Source organism: Panthera pardus, unplaced genomic scaffold, assembly GCF_024362965.1.
Source record: "Panthera pardus isolate Hobbes unplaced genomic scaffold, ASM2436296v1 HiC_scaffold_13, whole genome shotgun sequence".
Classification (NCBI taxonomy): Eukaryota; Metazoa; Chordata; class Mammalia; order Carnivora; family Felidae; genus Panthera; species Panthera pardus.
This window is the reverse complement of record NW_026526688.1, coordinates 66,017,221-66,036,640: the sequence shown is the minus strand read 5'-3', so window position 1 is coordinate 66,036,640 and position 19,420 is coordinate 66,017,221. Positions and strand designations below refer to the sequence as shown.

Sequence of the window (19,420 nt, the reverse complement as noted above, 5' to 3'; positions counted from 1 at the left end):
TTAATTTAGCATTAAATAAGGACTAAATAATAATGAAACTATGTTAGAAGTTATTAATAATAAAACTTTCATTCTTTTTCTAAAATGCTGTTATGTAATAGCTCATTCTTACAACATGGTAAGTTTTCAATTGAACCCTTGGGATATAACACTCTCTGATGCATAGACAATAATTAAAATTTTAATTTGAAAAAGTGTTTTAAATTAGCAAGCTTTATATTTTCAGCAAAACTTTGGAAAATCCTGGAGCAAAGTCCCAATCAAAAATAGCCTGAGTTGTTGCTTTCAAATTTATGATATATATAAATATGGGACCTGGCTCTTGGTATGAAGTTGTTAAATGAAAATATCAGGTCTGTTTAAGAGTTTCTGCAGATGGATGTCCTTTATCTTTGTGCCAGTTTTTGAAATTTCTAGAAGGATACTGCCACAAGTCCTGCATAGAATACAGACCTATGTTTAAGTCCAGTGTATTTAAGCTAACCAGAAACATTTTAGGATAGGGCCAGACTTAGTTTTAAGATTATCACAGGTTTAATTTAAGCCAACTAATGCTTTATAGAAGTCTCTGAATACTAGGCGTCTAGTTTTCATGTTCTTTTTCTGAATCAAAAACCCTGTACAGAGATCTAAAAACTGGAACAATAAAGCCCCAGTATCACAGAGCTGGATCTTCATAGCATTCCAACAATTTATAAGTCAAATCTGTTTACCTTCTGTTACAAATAGGACAAAAAATTAGGGGGAAATGGGGAAGCCTCTTCAAGTGCTTAAATAGCCATAAGCTTCACAAATTCAAAAGGTTATTTTGCACTTAAGGATACTTTTATTTCCTATATATGAAAAAAAAAGAAAAAAAGTATTGAGGGAAAGCATAGTGACATTAGAAAGCTAGTATCAAAATATCCTTAAGGCCTTCTTGAGCTCCCTCTACTGATTTTTAGACAGTTGTTAACCTGACCGAGATGTTTAACAAAACATATATAATTATCAAGCTGTCCAGTCGAGTGCTAGCATTAAGAGCAGTTTTCACAGCTGGACACAGACTTCTACTCCAGACATTATCAATTAAATCGTACTATTTGTGCACAGACAGGAAAACAAACTCAGTGAAAGACTTTCCCCATACTCAGCCCTCAGGAAATGAGAAACAGGACACTTGCTAAAAGAAATAGTCATGGAGGGCATATACTTGAAATCTTTGCTGTCATTTAATTGTAAATATGTAGACGTAAAATACAAAGCATTTCTAGAACTTTTTTCACTTCATTTTTACATTTTTTAGCTCACTTAATTATGACTTCATGAGGAATCTCACCAAAGGAAGTAATTTAGGGAAAACACTGCCACAATTTGTGCAAGTTCTTTCAACCATTTTTTTTTTTTTTGTAAATTCACCAACTTTTGAGACTCTGCCAAAGGATTGAGATGTTGTGCATGTAATTGTTGCATTTATTTCATAAAGTTCTGGGTGTATTTATATCTCATTTATTTTATTTTGCTCTTTCCTTACATGGTCCCATGATGTCACACTTTTTAATGAACACTGTGGTTTCTCAAGCATGTGCACAAACCCAAAAGGCATACTAAGCATTTCCCTTTCTCTATAATGCCATAGCGTTTAAGTTAATGACTACTTGACATGAATACCAGCTCAGTGGATCACTGCCTCAAAGGAACATAGATTTTAGAGCACTTAAGTTTTCTATGAAAGGATGTGAAGTTTTGAACAAATAAAGTGTATAATGCAGAGTTTTCAGAAATTCGCTTTAAATCCCAGAATTTAGTTGCAATATATGCTCTGTATGGTGTATTTAACAGTGGAAAGAAAAGTTAAATAACATATTTCACATATATTGGAGTGCCAAGCAACGAAGGATGTTAATCTTTATTAACAAGACCACCACAAATAAAAAGAATCTTTTTTTTTTTTTTCATGATGGGAGCATTTTGGATTTTGTCAATAATTGGACATTCAGAAATGAAAGAGATATTATTTTAAAAAAACACATACAGATGGCCAACAAGTACATAAAAAGTTGTTCAACATAACTAATCATCAGGGAAATGTAGATCAAAACCATAATGAGATATCACCTCACATCTGTTAGGATGTCTATTATCAAACACAAAGAAACAAACAAAAACCCTGTACACTGTTGGAAGAAAAGTAAAATGGTATAGCCACTATGGAAAACAGTATGGATAGTCCTTAAAAATAAAAAGTAAAAAATAAAATTACCATGTGATGAACTGATCCAACTCTTTCTAGCTATTTATCTAAAAGAACTAAAAGCAGGATCTCAAAGAGATATTTGTGCTCCCACATTCATTGTAGCATTATTCACAATACCCATAAGTAATGTCAACATCAGAGACTACAGAATGGGGAACAGAGAATGTCAGAGTTGGCACCCCAAGGTAACTCCTACCTTAGATACCACTCTTAATCCTCAGTAATCCTTACCTAGTTTACTTTTGATCATGGCACTTATCAATAATAGACATGATCCTCTGTCTACTTTAGTTTGCTGATTGTCTCTCTTTCTGCAGAAAGACTAGAGAGGCAATTTTGTTTCTAGCATTCTCACTCAACCCCCAGCAACCAAAAGGGCACCCGAAACACAGTAGCCATTTATCAATATTTATTGAAATAATTATTTTATAATAAATATGGTCTTAATGTTTTTAAGAAAATTATTGTTTATTAAAATTAAAAATTGAATTTATATACAAATTAATCTTTTAGCTTGAAAAATAAATTTTAACGTTTATTTTTGAGAAAGAGACAGACAGACAGAGCTGAGTGGGGGAGGGGCAGAGAGAGAGGGAGACACAGAATCCAAAGCAGGCTCCAGGCTCTGAGCTGTTAGCACAGAGTCTGACACAGGGCTCGAACTCACGGAACTGCGAGATTGTGACCTGAAGTCGTATGCTTAATGGACTGAGCCACCCAGGCGCCCCTTTTTAGCTTTTGTCAAGCTAAAATTATCTTAATTGTATGTAAACTATAAAAAGATATAAGTGCAATAATATTTTGTATAGTAAATGTTAATAAAGTAATTGTCTAAATATTTACCAATCTTTAGACAAGAACAAAATTATTAGTATCATAAATGTGATATTCTTTTGAAAATGACATTCTTTTAAATTTTTTTAATGTTTATTTTTAAAAGAGAGACAGAGAGAGTGAGCCTGGGAGGGGCAGAGAGAGGGAGACACAGGATCCAAAGCAGGCTCCAGGCTCTGAGCTGTAAGCACAGAGCTCGATGCAGGGCTCAAACCCACAAACCATGAGATCATGACCTGAGCCAAAGTCGGACGCTTAGCTGACTGACCCACCCAGGTGTCCTCTAATTTTTTTTATGTTTATTTTGAAGATGACATTCTTTAAAAATGTAAAGTTTTTCTTTAAAAGTGTATAGAAATAAATTTTGTACTCTTCTAAAAGACAAATATAAATATCATTTTCACTTTCTATGTAATTTATATATCATTTGTAGAGCATAATATTAAATATAAGTCCCCGATTTTTATGGAGAGATCCTATGTTGCATAAAATAAGATAATAACAGTAAACCCTTTGTGTGGTTTCAACTTGTCAAAGACCAAAGACTAAATAAATAAATAAATAAATAAAAGATAAACAAAATCTAAAATCTAAAAACATGAACCAATCCATGAGCATACATGTACAAAATCATTGTACCAAAACCAATTCATTAAATATGCATGATGCTACATAATGGAAGTAAATATAAAAAAGAATCAACTTCAATGAGGATTATATAATAATATGTATATGAAGTGATTTTAAACTACAATGTTTTGCACACATGCAAGGAATTCCTAGGGTTTTCCTTTAAAAAGTGTTAAAGATTAATTAGAAAGAACAACCTAAGACACATTTAAAAAATCCAAAGGCCACACCAGACTGTTCACTGCATAGCTCAGGTCATAAATGCTGGGGATTAGTGGCACAACATCAATGGAGAAATATTCTAAGGTTCAAGTAGAACTTGAGTCAGGTATGGTAGGTAGTATCTTACATGAATCCCAATGACCCACACTCTTGTATAATCACCTTACATTGTGGGTAGACATAACCTTTAAATTGCTTTTGACCAATAGAATATGACAAAGGTAATATATTGTTCTTATGGTTACATTATGTTATATGGAAAGGAGAGATTTTAAGATGTAATTAAGGTTCCAAGTCAGTTGACTTTATGTATATCAAAAGAGATTATTCTAGCTGGACCTGACCTAATGAGGTGGGCCACTTTAAAAGTGGATCTTAGGGGCACCTGGTGACTCAATCAGTTGAGCCTCTGACTTTGGCTCAGATGGTGATCTCAAAGCTCCTGAGTTTGAGCCCTGCATCCAGCTCTGTGCTGACAGTTCAGAGCCTGGAGTCTGCTTCAGATTCTGTGCCTCCCTCTCTCTCTCTCTGCCCTCCCCCAACACTCTCTCTCTCTCTCTCTCTCTCTCTCTCTCTCTCTCTCTCTCTCTCTCAAAATATAAATAAACATTAAAAATTTTTAAAATTAAAAAAATAAAAGTAGATCTATAGGTCAGAAACTGAAGGAATTAGTGAAATTCTTATCTGGCCTTAAAGAAACAAACTTCCATTAGTTTTAAGTTGAAGAGAAAAGAAAAGAGAAGACAAAAGAAGAAAAGAGGAAGAAAAGAAAAGAGAAGAAAAAGAAAAGAAAGAGAAAAAAAAAAAAAGAAAAGAAAAAGAAAAAGACTCTCAACAGCCAGTGATCTTGGAGAACAACAAACCTGGGCCTCAAATAAGATCCCAACCCTGGCTGAAACCTTGATGTGAGATCCTGAACAGAGGACCCAGATAGTCTGTACCGAGACTTGTGACTTATTGAAACTGTGAGATAATAAATGTTTAAACCACTGAGGTTATGGTAATTTTTATGCAACAATAGAAAACAAATACATGCATGTAAAGAAAAATAGACATCTTGGTAATATCCAGGGTGACACTAACATGACATTACTTGCAACAAAAACTAAAGACTCAGAAAAGCACATATGAGCACAATATGCTCTTATACTATGAAAAACTTGGCTGGAATTAGAGGAGTGAGATGTAGGTGGAGATTCTTGAAAAGGCAACAGTCCAGACAGGGTATTGGTTTTCTGTAGAGGGAAGGATCATACTTTATATTTTGATCAATCTCTCTTTTACATATGTGCATTGCACATACGAGAAAATTGAAAATCAGATTGATTGCTTGAAGCTACAGAAACAGTAAGAAGGATCTTAACATCAAGTAGAGAATTGCAACTTGAAAAAGTAAAAATTACAGATCCACTGATGATTTCTGAAGAACACAGTGACATTTAAAAGCTTACTTTAACTGAGAGGAATCTAGAAGAGGTATGAAGTGTGTATCAGGAGAGCATAATGAGGATGATCATGCAGCTGGTTTCAGACACAGTTTGGTTTGAGTCCCAGCTCTGTGGGCAGCATAACTCTTTAAGCTTTGGTCTTTCACTATCTACTATCTATCTCTATGAATAGCATTGTGCATATAAAATATAATACTGCTTATAGAAATTAACATATTGTATGGCATACTATGAATTACCAAAAAATGTACTTGCTAATAACATCACTAATTATTATTACTGCAGGGAAGAAACAAGAATCAGGGAGATCAATGTAGAGAGTGTCAAAATAATTCTGATTGAGATGGGATACTCTAGGTCAAGGTAAAAGTGATACGATGAGGGAATAGAAAACAGAGAATTAGATAAAGGCTATGTTACAAAGGGAGGAATATCAAAACTTGGGGAGTCACTGCATATAGTATAGTAAGAATGATGTAAGTTTAAGACATCATTAATTTTTCAGACCTCGGTGAATAGAAAAAATGTCATTAACTGACAGGCAAAAAAATTAAGATGGGGGACCATGTGAGGGATGAGATGATGAGTTCATGGAATTTATGCTGTCACCATGAAATCAAAGTTAAAATGTCCAGCAGACCTTTGTAAATACATTAATGGAGTTCAAATCTGGGCCAGAGCTATATATTTGGAAGATCTCTGTGAAGAGAGAATAATTGTAGCTGTTGGAGTGAATGGACTTCCTGCAGGGCTCCACAGAGAATGAGGAACAGTGAGTCAAATGAATAGTATACAAAATGGTGCTGAAATTTCAAGGATTAACAACTTTTATACCAGTCTTCATTCCAAAAGGTAAACACTGGATATTTCTAACGAATATGTAAAATATTTAATGAAAGCCCTATAATCTTACACTAAAATATTTAATGAAAGCCCTATAATCTTACACTTTTAAGTTAACTTTTCTATAAATCAAACTTTTCTACCTCCTTTGGGATCCATTTAATAAGGACAACCCAAAACTTGGATAATGAGGATTCACTAGGGAATCTGATGCAACTCTGTGGCTCCCCTAGGAACTGTATTATAATTACTGCCACCAGTACTCACCTTTTCTCCTACTCAGTGAGCTTAATGCTATATGAAAACACAGAGCATCAACTAGAGGTCAACATTTCCCTTTGTACCTCAAATAGAATAAATAAACAATGAATGAAGTATTTAATGTTTCCTAAGTGTTCAAGAGCCCATTTTAGACTACCTATTTTTGTATTGTGTTTCAAAACTAATTTTATTTTGATTACTTTATTTCATCTCACAGACCATTTGAAATATTAGTAGCTAACTAGTTTGAAGGTTTAAACATGACTGTCAGTTGATAGCACAAGTGGTAATTTCAGGAAGTGGCTAAAGTTCAAGATGTATTTGTATTTGATATTCAGTAGGACTTTTTAGAGGGAAAAAAACAAGCAGTATTAGGAAACATTAATTACTCTATTCTACTGTTTCTTATTCTACTTATTGCCTGCCCTTACTCTTATTAATGCTCTATGAGATAGAATAATGTAACATCTTTCTAACATTAAATACAGAGGAAAAGCTTCTTAAAGCTTTTGGTATTGTGCATTCTAAAATGTGTATACTAAAGAATAAATACCACAAAATCATTTAAATATAATTTAATAATTAAGGGAAGACTTGGAGAAAGAGGGCAAAGTAGGCATTCACATTTAGTAAAAGTCTCACAGAAAATGTGTAGTTTTAAATAAGACACACCCAGTTGAATATTTGTCCTAAACAGAGGTGCTGGAAGTGCACAGCATAGCTGCAAAAGGAGTGACCTGGGTTTGATTGTCTAATCCACCTATTCCTGGTTGTGTGAGCACATGCTGGAGAGGTGGACAACTTTCATCCGAGTTTCTGCTTTCTCCTATCCAAAATGAAGGTACCATGAATTTTTTTTCACAGTTATACACATGTTAAATGACTGAGATAAAATGGCCTAACATGAGTAAAACATGTGTACATATATATGTATAAAATATATGTCTACACATATTAACCCTTCGAATGGTATCCTTTTCTGTCTTCTTGTATAAGAAAATCCAGGCTCAAAGACTTTTTGCTCAAATATCAATAGGTAATTTACCACGAGACAGAAGATGCGTTTACTAGAAGCAAATCACTCTCTCTCTTTCTTTGGAAGGATGAATGGGACCCCCTCCTCAATCCTAAATGAGGCGGTTCAGACTCTGGTTGATGTCAGGATCACAGCAATTACTGTAGCTCTGAAAAAGGGGGCACATACCTACAGAGTACATGGGGGCATTTGTCCATTTGTCACATCATGTTAGTAAAAAATCTTTAAGGGTTTTAGAAATTAGAAAAAATAAAGCCTTGGTGGTCATTAAAACACTACCTAATGTGTTTTGTGGAAGTGGTCCAATCACAAAAGGCAAATTATTTCCATTTCATCATCATCGTTGGGGAACACAGTTCAGGCTTGTATGTTCTAATTGCTACTGTATGTTTGTTTTAATTGCTACCTTAGTGCTACTTACACAGAAAAAACATATCACTAAAGTAAGCTTCTCTTAACTGTCAATTACAATGGTATATTTAAATAAAACTCAATGAAAAAAAGTATTTTCAAATCCTTTGCATTGTGTTTTAGAACTTCTAGCAGTGTTATGAACCAGTGTTACGAGTTGGAATAATATTCTCTGTATTGACATGCAAATGAACTCACTAAGCAACTACTTTGTTTCGGAGATTTACATAATGTGATACTAAAAGCCACATTAAATTATTATTAATTATTTGGTTTTAAAGCAAGAAAGTTCAGAGTTAAGTGGCTCTTCTTCCCACATTTTAACACATCTATGCGTGTAACATTGATATACAAAGAATAAAAATATCTTAGGTATAGGGATCTCCAAACTCTATCCCTTAGAAGTGCATGGCTTATTGCCCAGAAATATAGGAAGAAAACCTGATGTATCTCTTTTAGAGATAGAAACTTTCAAATCCTTATCAGCACTCATATTTTTTTTTTTCAGAATCAGTGTGGTAATATAAACTCCTCACTATGTACACATCCATTCTGCTTCTTATTCCTGGAGAATTTTCATTTCCAATTGTCCCTTCCCTTGCCAATCAGCATGAGAGCTTATGAGTGACATTTTCATGGCAAAAAACTGGTGTGTGCTAAAGCATAACAGCCTAAATAGCAAAAACAATAACAGAATGAACACATTTGCCACTAAAAGTATATATTGTATTTCAGCTTGCTATGTAAATTATTTTTGTATTAAGTAACATTTCTTGAACTTGCATGTTCAAGATCATTCCCATTGCATGTTTATGGTAGAGCCTAATTTACCAATAAATATATATGTATACACACACACACACACACACACACACACACACACAATGTACACACATATATACTCATTATATCATGCACTTATACTATTGTTTAACTCCTTCTCTTTAAAAAACCCATACTAAGACTCATTGAAATTCTGAATTTATCAAAAACACTATCTCATTTACTATAATAATATTAACTTCCTCAATGCCAGGGTGATTAAAGCACAAAGGGACCAATTGTTCTGATGCATGGTGTGATGACCAATTTAATGGGAAAATTAGGATTTTCCACAAGGGACCCTACAGCTCACCTTAACTAGTCTATGCCCAAAGGACACTGGAGGTGTTGAAGCAGAAGATGATTAAGTCTGTTTGGTAAAAGATAATTGGTCACATGGCTGTTGCAATAATGTTAACAACAGGAAGTATTTTTTCTGATCTATTAGTTCCAAAGAATCTTTAGAACTTTATAATACATTAAGTAATAAAATGCCAGAAGTAGATTTGGAGATTTGGAGCAGAACTAATAGAAACATATTATTGAAGGTGTTTTGGTCTCATCGATAAACAAGCATTAAACATGAAAAATTGTCATTATTCAAAGACAATTCTCAATAAACTATTACTTCCATAATCTTTTAAATATAATTTTAAAAGTTACTTTTAAAAAGTCAATTTCCTAAAACTTTTTAGCGTATTTCAGGTTTATTATTACTTTCTTTAGTTCTCCATTGTACACGTTAGTAAACAGATTTTAAAAAAGAAAGCAATATATAGCCTTGATAACAGAAAACCCAAATTGTTTCATCTTGGCCTTAAATATAACCAAACATGCATACTTACTTCATCTTATCTGTAAGAAAAAAATCTGCCTAGCAATATCATTTTTAAATTTTTTACTAGATCAATGTGCTTTAAGAAACTGAGAAGCAATTAAGGCAACTAGAGTATGTCATGTGACATATAATTAAATTATTTCAATAATCTTTCTATACACTTTGTAAACTTTATCATCTTGAAGTAAAAAGTTCTGTATATACTTGTAGTACTTATGCAATGAAATGAATTCATTTTTTAGGAGGCTATCTACTGTGGTATTGAATATTCCTTTGAATTTCACATGGACAAGTTGTAACTCCAAAATATGGTCATTTTCTTTGTGAAGCAAAAAATTTATGAAGGGATACCACATTTGACTGTCTTTAATAGGTATCTTCCAATTTGGCAATTTTATTTGTTTACAGTAAGAAACGTATTCTACATCCAAATAGTATACCCTATATGCTAAGTTTGGGTTTATCGTGGTCACCTAATTTTACCTTACTTCAGAACTAATATATAAAAGCTAAATAGGTTTTAAAAAATCAGGAAAAATGTATCTAATATTTTAAATTTGCAATCTCATCGAATCTGCCTCCTTAGTTTCACAATTTCCAATAGCATATTTTGATTTTAGTATTTAACCATCTCACTGTGACTTCACCTGAAAGAATTTCAGATACTGGTAGTTCAAAGAACTGTTTATACTCAAAGGAAGCCATACATCTTGGAAAACTTTATGCAAAAAGAAGTCAATGAGATACTAAAATACATTTAGGTGAACATAGTGTTTATTTCTGTTATTGCCATTCAAGTAAGTTATAAAATTACAATATATATTGTTGTTTCCATATGACAAAGAAAAGGAAACTGAAATTAAAAGAAGCCATAATTCTGTTTGAAATTCCATACTTTGAGCATGTATACCCATATAACTAGTTTTAAAAAGAAAATTTTAAAATGTATAGAAGAAAAAAATTATTTCATATTAATTTAAAGGAGGCTGTTTAGTGGGAGCTTCATGGCCCAGTATTTCATATATTCCCTCCTTTGCTTCTCTACCTGCTTAGTCTTTAAAAAATTTTGTATCAATATTTAATGTAAGATCACATGACTGACAGGAATCCTATAAAGAACAATCTTCTTGGGGTAAAACATGAGAACAACTTAAGGGGATTTATATTTAACCTCTAGTGTTTGCAATAATATTCATTTCTTGCAACAATCACTCTGATGTAGTAGTGTGCTGTAAATAAAATGAAAAATCTCTATGCAGAAAAATTATTTCAAATAATTAACTTTAAAGCTAAAGTTCATACTGGTAAGTGTAATGCCACTAGAAAAGAAATGTTTACTGTAATTAAAAATATACAAATATATAAAGTTAACTTAGTATACTCTTTATTTGCTGAAAAACATAGCCCTGGTCAGTTGAATGATACTTAGTAAGTCTGAAACAGCTTATATTTTACACATTCCTATTAAGATAGGATGTCTAGTTGCAATCTTTCCCTGGAATGTAAACCCTCCACTCTCTGTTTTTCCAGCCATCCTTTATCCTGAATCTAATGTCACTAAAAGAGATAAATGAAAAATCATAATCCTACTTATCAGATAAACAATATGCCTTACATATAAAGTCATGAATAGTGATAACAAATACACAGAGCACGAGTTAACTTCTATCATTTAAATATTGTTCACTATAAGAAGTACTGTTCAGTGGTTTTCTGTACTGAATTCTTTCTTCATACCCACTCAAAACACACTACCAATTGACAAAAGGAACACAGCTTCAAAAGAAAATCTCCTAAGTAGAGAAAAGCTCTCTGTTAAACATGCAAGAGGTTAAACATTTCTGAAATAGCGAGACATTTTCTCAGCCCACGCTTCCCAGTTCCATTCAATTACCAACAGCAGTAGCGACTATAATACAAGCTAATACTGTATTATTAAATCAGAGCTTCCCATTTACATCCACCTCTAACCTGAGGGGGTGGGGAGGGGATGACATTTACTATTCAATAGCAGGACAAACAGCCCCCAACTTGGAAATACCCATGACCTTGGGGTGCAGAATTCTCAGAGACTGAGTTTCACAAGTTTTATTTGGATCTACTGCATAACAACACATCTAAATGAACCCAGCAGGATATGAATGCTCTTATCCTTACCACCTCCCCTCCAAAAATGTTAAGAGAGCTCTGTACTTTGCAGTCTATGCTGTAGATACCAGAGGTAATATTGATTAATCAGAGATTAGTTCACTCAAATATTTCTTCAAGATTGCATTTGCTTTAAACAACTTGTTGGTTGATTTATTTACTGCAATTTACTAACATATTTGGGGCTTGCATTGAATGGTTCTTGTTTCTTGAGCCATGCTGGAAGTGTTGCTCTACAAATATTTATATTTATAAAGCAGAATGTAACCTGATGACATTAACTTCGCAAAAAAACCCAAACCCTCAACTTCCCCTGTAGAATTCAGTGCTTAGTCACCAATAGATGTGTTTGTAATAAAAATAATAATAGTAATTATTAAGATAATTGTTGCAATCATTGCCAAAATTCCTGTTTCAGATTAGAAAAATCATAACTTGCTTTTAAATTTTTGTATGGCACTCTGCATTCCTCCCCCCTTTGTAATAATTTATAACATATTCTTTATCTTACCTTATTTTAAGAGTCAAAAAGTCTCCCAGAAAGATTCTTAAATGGTGTAGGTATATAAATCACAGTAATAATAATAGTTAAAAAAAAAACTAAAAGATTGTTTTAGCTGGGAAAAGAGGAAAATAGTTTGGTCTAAAACTATAGAAATCTCCAAAGTCACGCTTGAGTGGGCGCCCAGGTGGCAAACAGAGGACTCTCTCCCACGTCCGATAGCACACTCCTTTGTCAAGTTGATATGGTCCTGCTGGTGAAGCGGGTCCCGCAGGGCACAGAGAGTGCAAGAGGGCGTTGCCTCGAGGTGCTGAAGCACCCCGTCGACTCGCGTCCCAGGTTCAGCACCGACAGCACAGTGGACAGCACCAGCTCCTCTCACCTCCAGTTTGTCTCAGTCACTGAACCAGGCTGATTCTCGCGCCTCCTCCCACAGCAAAAGCTGCTGCCACTCAACCCGGGCGTGCCCCGCCCCCATCATCTGACGTAACTATTTTGCATATCAACTCCCTGAGAGGTGCGGGGCCGCCCCTTTGACTGGGCTTCTGGTAGGGTCAGTTGAGGCAATCGAGGCGACAAAATCCAGGCTTATGACCAACGTGGACTTCATTGGACTTCACAATCCATTCACCAGCGGTCCTGAAGAAACTAAACGCTTTTGGCGTGGCATGAGCTTTTGCCTTCGCTGGGACTGCCGTTTCTGTGCGCTCTAAAGATCGCTGCTGGCACAGCTCTGGCAGGAAGAAGGGGCGGAGGGTGGGGGCAGTGGAGCACTGAGAGGAGAGGCTGGGGAGGCGGGTGGAGAAGGGACTAGGGAATAGAATGAATCCATCCAACCACTCCAAATAATGTCCCCGCTCCTTTTGATCTTCCTAGGCAAACTTTCCTCCTGCTCCCTACCATTTGTTTACTGGAAAGGATGTGTCTGGTGTTCTGTTCCCTTTCCTCGGTTCAGGGAGCTGCTAGAGGGAGTCGCTGCAGCAGAAACTTGTTTAGGAGAAAAAAATTGCACTGAGCACTGGGAGAAAATGTGAAAGCTGGCAATGCTTATCATCATTCGTAAACAGAATATTTTCTTATTTTTTATGTGAATGATGCATAGCATATATCAGAATTCATGTTTTCTTATAGAATCTACAGAATCTTCCCTCATCGTTCTTATGATTTGAATACATCGTCAAGCTATGTGAAGTTGGAAATTCCAGGGTTAAAAAAAATTAATAATGAAAAAAAGTGAAAGTTCTCAGCTTCAACTTCCACTGCCAAAATACTGAAGGTTATGTAATATTTATTATGTCTAATATATCAATTGTTCTCTGAAAGATGGGGTATGCTGGAAGCATTTCATAGCCTTTAGCAATTCTCTCACTATATGTGATGTTTCTTGTTCCAGTGAAGCTCTGAGGGCCTTGACAGCAAGAGAAAGGGCTGCCATGCCAGATTTCTGACTGCTTAAACTTGTAAACAAATACTTTTAGTGAACTGGAGCAATCAATCTCCTAGAAAGATCATTATTCACATACTGTCCACATGTCCCACCTACAGCCAGCAGGACTTACTTGTACAAAGAAATGGGCAACTAAATATTTTCATAAACAAAGTCATTTATTCAAGAAATTTCTTAGCATGCAATACATTGTTTTCCATAAAAATGCATATATCCTGATATTCCTGGAGTGTAATATTATTCTGCACTGGACCCGCTCAGGAATGTTTGTAGGGAATCCGATGAAATGAGTATACTTCTTTATTTTCCTAACAAGAAACATAATAAATTTGATTTTCTGCAAAATTTAAGAAATTATTTGAGGAAACACATTTATTTTGTGGGCAGATATACCCACATCCTTTCCTGAAAGTTAGTTAGCAAGATTGAGGGGAAAAAAAATGATAATTTTTCTTCGGAGGGAACTTTCTTTTTTCTGCTTTTGAATAAACTTTCCTTTCCAGCTTTATTAAAGAATTTGTCTATTCCTTTCCTAAATATCCAATTCCCTTGGAATATCCCGCAACATATCTAGACCATCCCAGGTAATCTGCATTGTTTTATTTTCCTCTGACATCTATTGATTTTATGTAAGTATATAAATAACTAGTGCAATGCCTTTTTGCACTGCTCATTACATGCGCGCGCGCGCGCGCACACACACACACACTTTTTGCACTGCTCATTACATGCGCGCGCGCGCGCGCACACACACACACACACACACACACACACATTCTAATAGTGTTTCAGTTACCAAAGTGATTTTATAATGGTTTCAGATACCATGGTAAGGCCTAAAGGATGACATTTGGGGCAGATGGGTACTCTATATTACAAGTACAATGAAGCCAACTGAATATCCTGTACTTAGGCTGATCAAAGCACACATGTTATGCTTCTTTTAGAAATGTCACATGGCATATTTTGGTCTGCTTCATGCCAACATGCCAAAATGGCAGAGAAAACTTAAAAAGTCCACTGTGAAAATATATAGAGTGCATTATTAAAAATCCTTACAAAATTCCACCAAACTGTGTCATATGCTGTTTAATAGACATTATTTTTCAGTTCACTTCAGTCGTCATATTGTTTGGGGCTATGAATTACATTAACGCAGGCATAATATTATTCAACAGCCTAAGGGGATAATTGCTTCAAATGTTTCAAATAAGGGGGAGGGAGAAATCATTTTCTCATTGTGGGGAGTGGGAGAGAAAGAAAGAAAGAAAGAAAGAAAGAAAGAAAGAAAGAAAGAAAAGAGAAGAGAAGAAATAGAACTATTTTGGTACGCATCCACAAAGAGGCATACATACAGAAAAGTACTGGAAGGACTGAACCCTCCTCAGAGATTCTAAGTTTTTTTCTGACTTAAATTAGCTGTGTGACCAAGATCAAGATATTTAAACTCTTTCATCATACTCGTCATTTGTAAAATTTGAGGATTTTATTGCACTAAATTGTCTCTAATGTTCCTTACATATCTGTCATTCTATGACTCTACAGTAGAATTTTAAAACTTCATGAATTACTATATTATAATGATATTGTGATAGAATTCAAGATCTTAAGAGCCCTCCCCTCAGGTGGGATAAATTGGCATCTGGTTACTAAGACTGTGAAAATGGTACCTTAGGGTAATTAGTTTGGGAGGCGTGCAAAAAAGATGAGTGACTAGAACAAAAGATGAGGCTAAGTAAGAGAGGTCAAAAAACTACATTTTACCTACCCAAGATGAAATTAAGAGAGGATTGAATGGGTCTGATAAAGTAGTAATTTATTTTTATATAAACAATATTATAATATCCTCACATATAGTCATACAAGTAATTACTGTTCAGGATGTTTAAAATAGTTGTAAAGCAACAATAAAATCTAATGCATGCAAAAAGTCATTAGATGGAGTTTTAGTTATAAATTGTCATGGGAAAGATGACTAAAATATTAAGTAAATATGAACAAGGAAAACATCTTTAAAGCTGAATGACCAACATGTACTTAAGGATTTTAATTTAGGTAATTTACATGAACATATTAAAATGTAATACACAGAAATTATGAAGCTCATTGTGTTGTTGCTTTGTGCATGTGTATTTATACTTGTACAAAAGAATTACCTTTTAATCATATTGCTTTTTGGTTCTCTATGTTTGGACTCCTGTAGTGTCATCAAATTTTACAAGCTCCTTTTCAAATTATAATTATTCCAATGTATTTGTAGCATATTAGAATTATAAATACTCTAAAGATAATAACAATGTATGCTTTCTTAATTTTTACTTTTTAATCTATTATGAGAAGCTTTCCTGTGAATTAAGAACATGTTTATTTTGAAAAGCCAAGATTCACTACTTTTTGCTGGGTAATTTTCATTCTTAATTTTGGAGAATCAAAATAATAAAGCAAATCTGGTTTAAAAAAAAAATCAGAGCCACAATGGCCAAGCACTTCCTTAATTAAAAAGAGCAAGAAAATTACAACATAATCACAAAATGTATCTATCTTAGAGATTTTAACTTCCTTGCAATGTGAGCTTCCATGATTGTGCTTTCACTTAATACATTATATGCACATAGTTTTTAAAGCATGAAATCTGCATTCAACAATTAGTTCTTATGATAAAATAATTCCTGAAATTTATTTTATGCTCTTGGTTTTGGGCTTTTTAACAGCAATTACAAGTGCCAGGTATGCAATGATTTACAACATTATTTGGATATTTGACACTTGAAAATATATTTTTCTTCCCTGACTTCTATTGTTGTTTTTCTTCCTACTTCCATTATTTCCTTCCCTTCCTCCTTTCTATGCTTTACTCTCTTAAGACCTTTCTCTCTCTCTACCTATCCTTTATGTTAACATTCTATTAATAAAAATTTATTAGTGATCTGTCTGTTGTGTTATAGGATATTTAAATACAGTATTGTATTATTGAATGAAGTGTTGATACGATATGTTTATATTTAAATTTCTTAGCTACTGCAGTATTTCAACCTTGTACCAATTTTATGTGTATGCGGGTGGGGGGTGAGGGGAGAATGCACTGAAGAGGAAAATATGTTTTCTTTAAAATATGTGAATAAGGTTTAAGATATAAGAACCAAAACTTCAATTCTAATATATAAAGCTACAGACTGAAGAACAGTATTGAATTAAGCACACGTGCAAGAGCGTTTTTAACCTAAGCGGTATTTGCAATCAACTACATAGCTTTCATGTGATTATGTTAGCTTAATTTTAATATTTTCAATATATGTTGCAAATTCAGATTATGTTTATTTTGTGTCTACCTTGTCTATTCGAGTTCAGGCATTGTATTTGTTTCACATAAGAGATTGTTACGTATATGATGAATAATAAAAAAGTTAGTTCTTTTCATATTAGTATTTAATACACAGGGAGACACACTAAGACTATTTCTGTAATTTTTAATCATGAACCTATCATCAAAATGGTACATTTCATAAAAGATTAGAGATTGCTTTTCAGAAATACCATGCTAAAACCTGGGATAGAATTCTTTATCCCTTAAATTCTCAGATCAATGCATGTATGAACTCTTTAATTCCCACTATGTAAATGGGTTTTTCAAATTCCACAAGAACTTCAGCAAATGTATAATATGAATGGAAGTTATTGGTTCAAAAAATTAGTTGATGTTAATCTGTATTGAGGTCATATTAAATAGAGAAAGACTAGAACATGTTTCAAGAAATGTTGCCTCACTAGAAAGCTAAAATCTACAGCATTTAACAGCAATCTAGGTTAGATTTTAAGCAACAGATTTGTTCATTATCATCAGCAATCTGGAGCTTATCATCTACAATTATCATCAATAATGTGGGTCAAGTAAAATCCTGAATTTGAATTCAGGATTAAGTACCAATGGGCCACTCAAAGGATCACTGTAGAGTACAATGAATGGTATGTACTATGGAAAGTGTGGAAAGACCTGTGAAGCTATTATTTTTCTTATGATAAACATGGATCCTTAACTTGATAAGTTTTATCTTCTAAATTGGAGGGAAAAGTAAAGCTGCCTCTTTATATAAACATATCAAGGGAAATGAACCTTAATAGACGGATTTACCAGACTCATGTTTGTGTTACCTACTCTAGTTTTCCAGTTTTCATGTACAGTACTTTTATATTCCTTATCTAATAGCTCTTTTGAGACATACTCTCTCTGACTTCCAAGTGATACCACTATGAATTTCCCCCAGAGCTATATTTTGTCTTTCTTGTTTGGCTTGGTAAAGACTATTTACTTTTTCTGCGCTAGTCTGAAAACAATGGGAATAACTTTTCTATAAGAACCATCATCTACCCATATGACCATGCATAGAATTCTCAGGCTCACAGGGTTGGCATCAAAACGTGTTGTTTTATAAAAGCGAGTACCAAACGAAATGAAGAATTAAGAAAATACTTTTATAATAAATGTAATTGAATAAATTAAATATTGTTTTTATATTGCCATATGTCTATACAATTTGGGATAGTTTCATTAAGATGGAAGATATTGGGGCAGGTGAGTGGCTCAGTTGGTTAAGTGTCTGACTTTGGCTCAGGTCACGATCTTATGGTTTGTGAGTTCGAGCCCCACGTTAGTCTCTGTGCTGACAGTTTAGAGCCTGGAACCTGTTTCAGATTCTGTGTCTCCCTCTCTCTCTGCCCCTTCCCTGCTCATGATCTGTCTCTCCCAGTCTCAAAAATAAATAAACATTAAAAAACAAGAAGAAGAAGAAGAAGGTGGCAGATACGAACATAAGCCTAGAAGAAAATAATTTAGTCATTGGCTTAGTAGGAAAAAATTTTTTGGAGTAATTTTTTATAAACTAAAAGTGGAGAGAAAATAACATAGTTCTATTTTTCAAGATTTATATAATAATCTTGGTAATCTTCATAAACTTAAATGTTAAAAGTGGATGTAGAGAACTATAATTAAAATACCTTTCATTAATAGATTCAATGCACACTCTGCTAATAGCAGTGTTATAGAAAATAATAGAAATTGTAGTAAAATCTGAAAAATCCAAATGTATCCATTAATTCATTTGAGCAAATGCTTTACAACTCAACCTAATCTTCTATGATTAAATTAACCTGAGAGTTATAGTTACACCCTATAGTGTGGGGTGCATTTATTGAAATTAGAAATCATTAATCTAAGTGGATCAGATATATCCCTGCCTTCACTGTAGTTTTAAAAGCAATTCTGGAAAAGTCTCCTTTTCTTTCCTTTATTATTTTAATAATCAGTGTTTGGGGCAGGTAATTTGGAATTTGGAATTTGCTAATCTTAAGACTTGAGGATCTAAAAATACTGTACCATTTTACAAGTGTAATGAAAATTGAACTATGAAAATAAAGCGTAAGACTTACTGATTCTCAAAAACATGATTTTAATTCTTAGAGTTCCTGTGTTTAAGAGATCTCTTAGGGCATCTATTGGCCAATGTTAGTATTACATATGAGAATTATACAGCAGCGTGAACCCTAGAGTTCTATGTATCAAAATAATGATTTAAATGCATGCTGATTAAGAATTTATGATGGAAATCTTTAATGTTTATTGTTGGATTTAAAGTGTTGTGCAAATACATGAAAACTAATATGGTATGGGAGTTAGACTTATAAAACTTTTGTAAAAACTATTTGCATTTCAATATTTTCAAAATTTATTTTAATTGTCTCTTAGAA

General features: G+C 33.7%; 1 protein-coding gene across 3 annotated transcripts in view; it reads right to left on the bottom strand.

The window, feature by feature from the left end:
- FSTL5 (follistatin like 5) overlaps nucleotides 1-12,943 on the bottom strand; it is a 768,518-nt gene extending 755,575 nt beyond the window's left edge. For all 3 annotated transcript variants that reach the window (XM_019441101.2, XM_053901160.1, XM_053901159.1), the window contains exon 1: nucleotides 12,241-12,943. The gene's annotated coding sequence lies outside the window, so the exon portion shown is untranslated. The remainder of the gene's footprint in view (nucleotides 1-12,240) is intronic.
- Nucleotides 12,944-19,420: the final 6,477 nt, after the last annotated feature.